A 10,019-nucleotide genomic window follows, 5' to 3' on the forward strand; every position below is an offset into this window, starting at 1 on the left:
GTCTCAAACTCCTGACCTGGTGATCCACCTGCCTTGGCCTACCAAAGTGCTGGTATTACAAGCGAGAGCCACCTCGCCCAAGAACTCCAAGGTTTTAAAGTGATTCTTTCATAATTAAAGAGATAATTATGTATAATGTGATTTGTAAGATAAGGCATAACTTTAGGCGTGTTCTAATTCTTTAAAAATTGTTGATTCAACTTTGGATATCTCACAACTCTTAAAAAATTATGTGTGAAAATTAAGCATTAGTTCTGTGTAAAATACTGTGCTAGAAACTATAGCTTATGCAAAGTCACATAAGACTGTTACTGTTTTTTAAATTTTATTTTAAATAGAGACAGAGTTTTGCCATGTTGGCCAGGCTGAATCTCAAGTAATCCACCTGCTTCCACCTCCCAAAGTGCTGTGATTACAGGCATGAGCCACCACTCCTGGCCAAGACTGTTACCTTTAGAGAGAGCTTATTATCGCCTAGTGTTCTTACAAACATAGGATTTAAATACATACACACACACACACACACACACACACACAGGCCCCAAAACAAATTGCTAATGGGTATTTATACAGATTTTATTTTTTTAACAAGCCCTCCAGGTGATTCTGATCCCAATCAAGTGCGAGCCCACTGCTCTAATGTGGCGCATACCAAAAAGCAGGTGCATGGTCTTAATCATCACCTTAGTCCTCTGAAACAGGCAAGTGTGTCCATTTTACAGAAGAAGGAACTAAGGGCTGGAAGGAAAGTCATTGCCCAAGACTAAAAACAGAATCCCAGCAACACAGAGCAAGCCTGGAATTCCCACCCCGCGACCAAAACATATTGCTAAAGGATATCTGTGTAGGTTTTATTTTTCCAAAGAGCCACAACAATATTTGAAGAACTAAAAAGTTTAAAAATGTAAAAGGCCAATAAGGCAACATTGGGCATTAGAGCAAGTGAAGGGGAGGAGCAGGAGTGTGAAGTCAGGAGAGGGGCAGTGGCTGGTTCTGCAGGCTCTGCAGGCTGTGGGGAGAGTTAGGGTTGATACATGCAGGCAGCATTGCCGGGGCTTCGACAGGGGAATAACACAGTCATTTAAAGTGATTCTTCTACCTGAGGACAGGTTTTCAGACGCTTTACCTCCTCCTAAGTCAGTCACGCCTCATGTCTAACCCATCAGGACTCACTGAGGAAAATGTAATAAATAGCAATTTAAGGGAAAATAAAAAAACCTATAATAGTTTAAGGGACAAAAAAACATTTTTTTGGAATTATTCATGTTAAGCTTAACATTTTCTAATATAGTCCTGCATCCGTTTTTGTTTTTTGTTTTTGAGATGAAGTCTCACTCTGCTGCCCAGGCTGGAGTGCAGTGTCATGACCTCGGCTCACTGCACCCTCTGCCTCCCGGGTTCAAGTGATTGTCCTGCCTCAGCCTCCTGAATAGCTGGGATTACAGGTGCCCGCTTCCACACCTGGCTAGGGTTTCACATATTGGTCAGGATGGTCTCAAACTCCTGACCTCAAGTGGTCTGCCCACTTCAGCCTCCCAAAGTGTTGGGATTACAGGCGTGATCCACCACACCTAGCTGCCTGCATCAGTTTTTAAAAGACTATCAGACACGTCAAACCCACTGGAGGAAAAGCCCCTGCATTCATGTACAACACAAAGGCATTTGTTTTCAGTAAACATGCACATCTTCAGAGAATGGTTGCGATCCAAATTGTTTAGTAACTATTAGAACAAAGAAGGCTGTGTCCTCTGAATTGTAATGTGCATTTCATCTAAATTGCTGCATATTGGGGGTTGAACCATGCTGGGAGTTTGACGTATGTAAGGAAAATAATTAGGTTTATGGAATATAAAGAAACTTATAATAAAAGCCAATATTTTGGCATTTACAAAGGAATTTGAAAAGGGTGAAAATGTTCATTGTTCTGCAGTTAATAACCCACAGTGTGGCCTTGTGTTCTACTGGTCCCTGAAAATGTTTTCAGATCTTTCCTTGGTGCAATGTATATTGAACAGTAAAATGGACATATGTCACAAAACAGATTTATTCCTGCAAATTTACATACAAAATAAGTGAAAAAATAAACACAGGTTTTGAATGTGCTGGCTTGGGAGTCCAGTGACCAGGCCTGGCTTCGTTTTACGTTGTTGTGTGACCTCAGGCATGTACCTGTGCCTCTCAAGGCCTAAGGCCCTCTCTATAAAAGAGGGGGCTACACTAGATGATTTCAACTCAGATATCCTTGGAGACTCTCATTGTTTGCTAATTGTAAATTATGCTCTTTCTGTAATTCCAGAATAGTAAATAAGAAAGTAAACGGTATTCATGTATGGCAGAGAATACTTTGTTGTTTTCGTTTTGTTTTTGAGACAGAGTCTTACTCTGTCACTGAGGCTGGAATGCAGTGGCATGATTTTGGCTCACTGAAACCTCTGCCTCCTAGGTTTAAGTGATTCTCCTACCTCTGCCTTCCATATAGCTGGGATTACAGGCACCCGCTACCATGCCCAGCTAATTTTTGTGTTTTTAGTAGAGACCAGGGTTTCACCGTGTTGGCCAGGCTGGTCTCAAACTCCTGACCTCAAGTGATCCGCCTGCTTCGGCCTCCCAGAGTGTTGGGATTACAGGCGTGAGCCACTGCACCCAGCCTACTTTGTTTTTATTATAGACTGTTTTATAAAACAAAAGCAAAGACTCAATTCGTAACATGAATCCTCTCCCTCCAGGCTGGAGGCTATGCAACCCCTCCCAACTCATTCATTTGTTTAATATGTTTAGATTTTCATAATCAGTGTTGTGATTTTCAATGAGTGCATAAGTTTCACTTCATTTCATTAAGATCCACTTCGTTTAAGTTTCAACTATGAACCTTAACTGCTAGAACAACCATTTCATTTTGCTCATGAATTTGGGAAGGACTCAGTTATGCAGCCCAGCCCTTTCTGGCTGGAGTGGTAGGGATGGAGAACCCACCTCCAGGGTACTTTCTCCACTCAGGTCCCTGGCACATTGACAGGGCAGCTGGAAGGCTCCTCTGGGCCTCTCCATGTGGTCTTTCAGCATGCTGGTCTGAGGACAGTCACACTTCTAACAAGACATCTCAGGTTTCCCAAAGAGATATTATAAGAGACAGGAAGAGGAAGCTGCCAGTTTCTTAAAGCTCTTGCCAGAAACAGGCACAGTGGCACCTCTGGCATATTCTATCAGTAAAGTTGCTACAGAACCCTCCTAGATTCAAGGAGAGGAAACACAGAGCCCACTCATCAGTGTGGGAGGAGTGTCAGAGGATTTGTGGCTATTTAAAATCTACCTCAAAGTAGGCTGCTGTACTGATGTCAGTTTTTATTTATTGAGTGCTTAGCAGGCATAGTAGCTCATTTAATCTTTCCAATAACTCTGAAAGATAGATATCTTCATTAACTCCATTATACAGATGAAGAAACTGAGACACAGAGAGGCTAAACAACTGGGCCAGTGCCCCCAAGAACTGTATGTGAGCTAGGTTTTGAACATAGGCAGTTTGTGCATGAGAAATTGATGAGCTAATTAGGCTGTCGTAACTTCATGTAATTATTACGGCAATGATAAGGCATGTTACAAGCACTATGCGAGTAGGTAGCCTTTCCATATTCCAGGTAAGCACCCTTCTTGGGTGGGGATGGTCCCAGTTGCTTTTTTGCTGTGGGTTCAGAAAATTGTTCCTATAGGTGAGTTCAAGGGCACCTTCCGCAGAAATCTTTCTCAGTTTCTCTAGGCATGGATCTTGCAAATAAGATAAAAATCTTCAAGTGGCCAGGTGTGGTGGCTCACACCTGTAATCTCAGAACTTTGGGAGGCCAAGGTGGGTGGATCACCTGAGGTCAGGAGTTTGAGACCAGCCTGGCCAACGTGGAGAAACCCCGTCTACTGAAAATACAAAGTTAGCCAGGCGTGGTGGTGCACACCTGTAATCCCAGCTACTCAGGAAGCTGAGACAAGAGTCAATTGAACCCGGGAGGCAGAGGTTGCAGTGAGCCAAGGTTGAGCCATTGCGCTCCAGCCTGGGCAACAAGAGCAAAACTCTGTCTCAAAAAAAAAAAAAAAAAGTCTTCAAGCAACACTTAAAAAAAAGTACCAGAAACCCAACATATAACAGATTGACAAAACACTTGGAGGTGGCCAGGCATGGTGGCTCACGCCTGTAAATCCCAGCACTTTGGGAGGACAAGGCAGGCAGATCACTTGAGGTCAGGAGTTGGAGACCAGCCTGACCAACATGGTGAAACCCTCTCTCTACTAAAAATATAAAAATTAGCCGGGCATTGTGGCAGGGACCTACTTGGGAGACTGAGGCAAGAGAATCACTTGAACCCGGGAAGTGGAAGTTGCATTGAGCCAAGATCGAACCATTGCACTCCAGCCTGGGGTGACAGAGAGATGCCATCTCAAAAAAAAAAGGAAAGAAAAAACGGAGGGAATTTCAGAGAGAGAATACAAGTTACACTGGTGCTCCTGTCCACAGTCTCCTATGGACACGTTACAGATGGCACAGTTAACAAAGCCTGTTCTGTGTGGAACATGTGTTTCAGCCCCCTGATGGCTATTACCTGGTTAGTGAGAGGATATCTCCTTCCAGCATCTGTTAATTGAGTGACAGACACTATGTTGCCCCACAGGAACAATGGAATGCTTGGATGCCATGGAAATCGGTACCAAGGCAATCTTACCAGGCACTCAGGTCTAGCCTTTGTACATGTAGCCCACTTTTATCTTGCCCAAACTTCGACTGATTATTTTTTTTAAAACAGATATTCAGACTGAGTTAAACACCTTTAATCCAAGATCCCCTAACAATCAGAGAGGAAGCTGCCCTACCCAATAGCAAGGCTGTTTGATACCTCGAGGAACCGAACTCGGTCCTGCCAGCGAGGCACACCTTCAGTGCTACCTTATGCCTTTAGTTTTCCCTGACTTTTCTGGGAAAACAAACTGCCCTCCAATCTGTATTCAGTGCATTCCTCTAGAATAGCTTGTTGAGTACTTACTATGACACTCCCTTTCTGCAGAATACTTTTGGGAATCAACTCTAATTTGTACAGACCATGGAGTGTTTTCCCATCCACATTAGAGCTGATGAAAACTCGAAGAGGTTATGTAACTTGCCAAAAATCACACAGGTTGTCCTGTCTGCCTCCAAAATCCACAAATTTGACCACACAGCCCTGCTGCCTCCCACTGATCACAGGAGCTGTATGTATCTGTCCCCATGTCCAGTTCCCCATCAGCTTGTAAACTCCATTTGGGCTGGGGCTAGTGCTGAGCAAGGCTCCCAGGACATAGTATATTCTCAGTAAATGCTTGAATCAAGTTTATTAAGGTTGAGGGCATCTCCAGGGCTCTGTGAGCCCAAGAATCCTGACTCAAAGTTGGTATATCTCACACACCTGCTACTCTAGGAAGCATAATGACCTAGGGTTACTGCTGCAGTTTGAAATCCATTGCTGGGCTTGTAATAAGGGCCGTGCTTCCACAGATGGCTTCTCATCCATGACTGAATGTTGGGGGTGGGGGGGAGATAATAAAGCAGACACATGCCTGGGAAAGGGGGCACTCTAGGTCAATGGCCCACTTCAGTTCAAAGACTCCCAAGTGCTTTGCCAAACATTCATTAGGCACACATGTCAGATAGGATGTTCCCACTTAACCTTTGATCTTGATCTTCTTCACTGGGGTTAGAACTGCAATGTGGTTTGACAGTTTCCCAGCCACCCCTGGCTCCAAAATTTCTATTTCCTTTCACAGAGGTGCTTTCTCTAGTAAAATTCTTGTATGTTTAACCCTGTCTTGACATCTGCTTTTTGGAGGACCCAGACTAACAGAGTTGATATTTTAATTTTGTATTTATTTGCTTATCATTAACTTCTGTTCACTCTCAGATGATCATGTAGATTAGGGAACTGAATGGCATGGCTGCAATGCCCTCTTCTCAGGTGCCTTCCAAGAGTGCTACCCACATACTAGGCAGTGTGCCAAGTCCTTTGGATGTAGTCTTCCCTTCATTCTCCAGCAGTCCTGTGAGATCAGTAGGATGACTTTCCTATTATCCTATGATAGGTCATCCTACTGATGACTAGCCTATCATTTCATAGATAGGACATCGGAGGCTCAGGGAGGTTAAATTATTTGCCCAAAGGTCACATGGCCAAAAAGGGACAGAGTTCAGATTCTAGACTGTTTATCATTTCATTTAATTTTTCCCATAAACACAGTGGAAAATACAACCAAGAATAAGAAAAGCTAGGTGGGGCATGGTGGTTCACACCTATAATTCCAGCACTTGGGGAGGCTGAGGCAAGCAGATCACCTGAGGTCAGGAGTTCAAGACCAGCCTGGCCAACATGGCGAAACCCTGTCTCTAAGAATACAAAAAAAAAATTAGTCAGACGTGGTGGTGGGCACCTGTAATCCCAGCTACTCAGGAGGCTGAGGCAAGAGAATCACTTGAACCTGGAAGTTGGAGGTTACAGTGAGTGGAGATCGCACCACTGCACTCCAGCCTGGGCGACAGAGTAGGACTCCGTCTCAAAAACAAAAACAAAGAAAAAAAGAAAAGCTAACACTGCATGCTTATGTGTCAGACACTTCCCATGTATTTTTTCATTAATTCCCACCACAACCCCTTGAGGGAGGTACGATAGTCCCCATTTCACAGACAAGAAAACTAGGGTGGGGAGAAATTAGATTTGCCCAGGGTCACCCAGCTAGGGAGTGGCAGAGCCAGAATTCCTGCTGGGACCAACTGGCTCCAAGGGCCCATGTACTCCCTCCCTGTTGCCTCTCACTAATGACAGTACTGCCCTGGCCATTCAGAAAGGTGCTTTACCTTAGCTGATATTCATGTGGTTTTGTTTGCATCCATTGCTATTCATGAAGGGAATTACAACTCAGGAAAACTGACCTTTTCTACTTCTGATTCAACTCCAGACACAGGTCTAGTCTCGTTTCTGAACCCTCTGCTTTTCCATTGATTTGAATCCATAAAAAATCTAATAGCCTATGTATCCAGTGCCTTACAATTGAACACTAAGAAGCCATCAAGCATCATATTTATTGTATTTTATAGTGATACACAATGTGTTGACACAGAAATTTACAGCAAGTAAAAAAGTTACAAACTTGACATATGCCTCCATTTAAAAATGTGACTCATATTCATAGTTACAGATTTGGAAAATATAAAACCAACTTGTGTTAATGATCTCTCAGTGGTAAGTTTACAGGTGGTTTTGTTTAAAGTGTCATGGTAATTTTGCTCTCCTAAAAATTCTCTGTTCTTTGCCTATTCCTTTCCTCCCTCATAACCTTTGGCGACTGCTGATCTTTTTACTGTCCCCATAGTTTTGTCTTTTCCAGCATGCCATATTAAATTTCCAGGAGTAGGATTGCTGGATCATATAGTTTAAGTATGTTTAGTTTTGTAAGAAACTGCCAAAATGTTTTCCAAAGTGGCTGACCCATTTTGCATTCCCACCAATAATCAATGAGTTCCTCCAAGCCAGGCGCAGTGGGTCATGTCTGTAATCCCAGCACTTTGGGAGGCTGAGGCTGGCGGATCACTTGAGGTCCTGAGTTGGAGACCAGCCTGGCCAACATGGTAAAACCCCGTCTCTACTAAAAATACAAAAATTAGCTGGGTAGGGTGGTGGTGCACGCCCGTAATCCCAGCTACTCAGGAGGCTGAGGTAGGAGAATCGCTTGAACCTGGGAGGTAGAGACTGCAGTGAGTTGAGATCATGCCACTGCACTCCAGTGTGGGCAACAGAGCTACATTCTGTCTCAAAAAAAGAGAAAGATAAAGAAAAAAAGAGCTCCTCCACATCCACACTAGCATTTGGTGTTGTCAGTATTTGGAATTTCCACCATTCTAATTGGTGTGTTGTGGTATCTCATTTTGTGTCTCTGATGAGATATGATGTGGAACATTGTTTTCATATGCTTATCTTCCACTTGTATCTTCTTTGGTGAGATGTCTGTTAAGGGTTTTGGTTCAATTTTAAAAGTTGGTTGTGTTCTTATTCGTGAGTTTTAAGGGTTGTCTATTTTGGATAATATTTATCTGTCTTTTGAAATTTTTTCCTCCCAGTCTGTGGCTTCCCTTTTCATCCTGTGACAATCTCTTTCACAGAGCGGAAAATTTAAAATTGTAATGAAGTCTAGCTTATCATTTTTTTTATGGGTGGTGCCTTTGGTTTTATATCAAAAAAGTCATTGCCAAACCCAAGGTCTGGTAGATTTTCTCCTAAGAGTTTTGTAGTTTTGCATTTTACATTTAGGTGATCCATTTTGTGAATTCTTAGGAAGGATGTAAGACCTATGTTTACACTCATTTATTTGCATGTGGATGTCTTAGTTATTCCAGCACCATTTGTTGAAAATACTGTCTTCACTCTGTCACATTGCCTTCGCTCCTTTGTCAAAGATCAGTTAACTATATGTGGGTCTATTTCTGGGTTCTCTATTTGTTCCACTGCTCTGTCCATTCTTTGACCAATACCACACTGTCTTGATTACTGTAGTTTTTATAGTATGGGTAGTGTAAGTCTTCTGATTTTGTTTCCTTCAATATTGTGTCGGCTTTTCTTGGCTTTTGCCTTGCCTTATAAACTTACTATTTTTTTCTTTTTTTGAGACGGAGTTTCACTCTTGTTACCCAGGCCGGAGTGCAACGGCGCGATCTCGGCTCACTGCAACCTCCGCCTCCTGGGTTCAGGCAATTCTCCTGCCTCAACCTCCTGAGTAGCTGGGATTACAGGCACGCGCCACCATGCCCAGCTAATGTTTTGTATTTTTAGTAGAGACGGAGTTTCACCATGTTGACCAGGATGGTCTCGATCTCTTGACCTCGTGATCCACCCACCTCGGCCTCCCAAAGTGCTGGGATTACAGGCTTGAGCCACCGCGCCCGGCAAACTTACTATTTTTTTGAGATAGAGTCTTGCTCTGTCACCAGGCTGGAGTGCAGTGGCATGATCTTGGCTCACTGCAACCTCTGGCTCCCTAGTTCAAGTTATTCTCCTGCCTCAGCCTCTCGAGTAGCTGGGATTACAGGCATGGACCACCACACCCAGCCAATTTTTGTATTTTTAGTAGGGACAAGGTTTCACCATGTTGGCCAGGATGGTCTCCCATCTCCTGACCTCATGGTCTGCCTACCTTGGCCTCCCAAAGTGCTGGGATTATAGGCATGAGCCACCATGTCAGTCTTCCATATAAACTTTCAAATCAGTTTGTTGATACCTGCAGAATAACTTCCTGGAATTTTAAGATTGCACTGAATCTATAAAGTTAGGAAGAACTGACATCTTAATAATATAGTCTTCTTATTCATGAATGGGCTACCTCTGCTTTTTTTTTCTTTGATTTCTTCCAGTGGAGTTTTGGAGTTTTCTTCGTATAGACGTTATACATTTTTACAAGTTTTATACCTAAGTACTTCATATGTTGGGTACAAATGTAAATAGTCTTGTGTTTGAAATGTCAAATTCCACTGTTCACTGCTGGCATGAGAAAGTAATTGATTTTTGTATATGAACCTTGTATCTTGCAATACTGGTATAATCACTTATTAGTTCCTGCTTTTAAAATTCATTCTGATTTTCTACATAAATGGTCATGTCATTTGTGAAAAAGTTTTACTTCTTCCTTTCTAACCTGCATACTTATTTCCTTTTCTTGTCTTATTGCATTAGCTAAAACTTCCAGTATGATGTTGAAAAGCAGCAAAGGGGGCCATCCATGTCTTGTTCCTCTTAGAGTGCAGTGGCATGATCATGGCTCACTGCAGCCTTGACCTCCTGTGCTCAAGCAATCCTTCCACCTCACACCCCTGAGCAGCTGAAACTACAGGTGTGTGCCACGATGCCTGGCTAATTTTTCTATTTTTTGTAGAGACAGGGTTTCATTATATTACTCAGGCTGTGTTTTTTTTTTTTTTTTTTTTTTTTTTTTTTTTTTTTTTTTTTTTTTTTTTTTTTTTTTTT

This window comes from Cebus imitator, unplaced genomic scaffold, assembly GCF_001604975.1.
Source record: "Cebus imitator isolate Cc_AM_T3 unplaced genomic scaffold, Cebus_imitator-1.0 Scaffold24, whole genome shotgun sequence".
In the NCBI taxonomy this organism is placed as follows: domain Eukaryota; kingdom Metazoa; phylum Chordata; class Mammalia; order Primates; family Cebidae; genus Cebus; species Cebus imitator.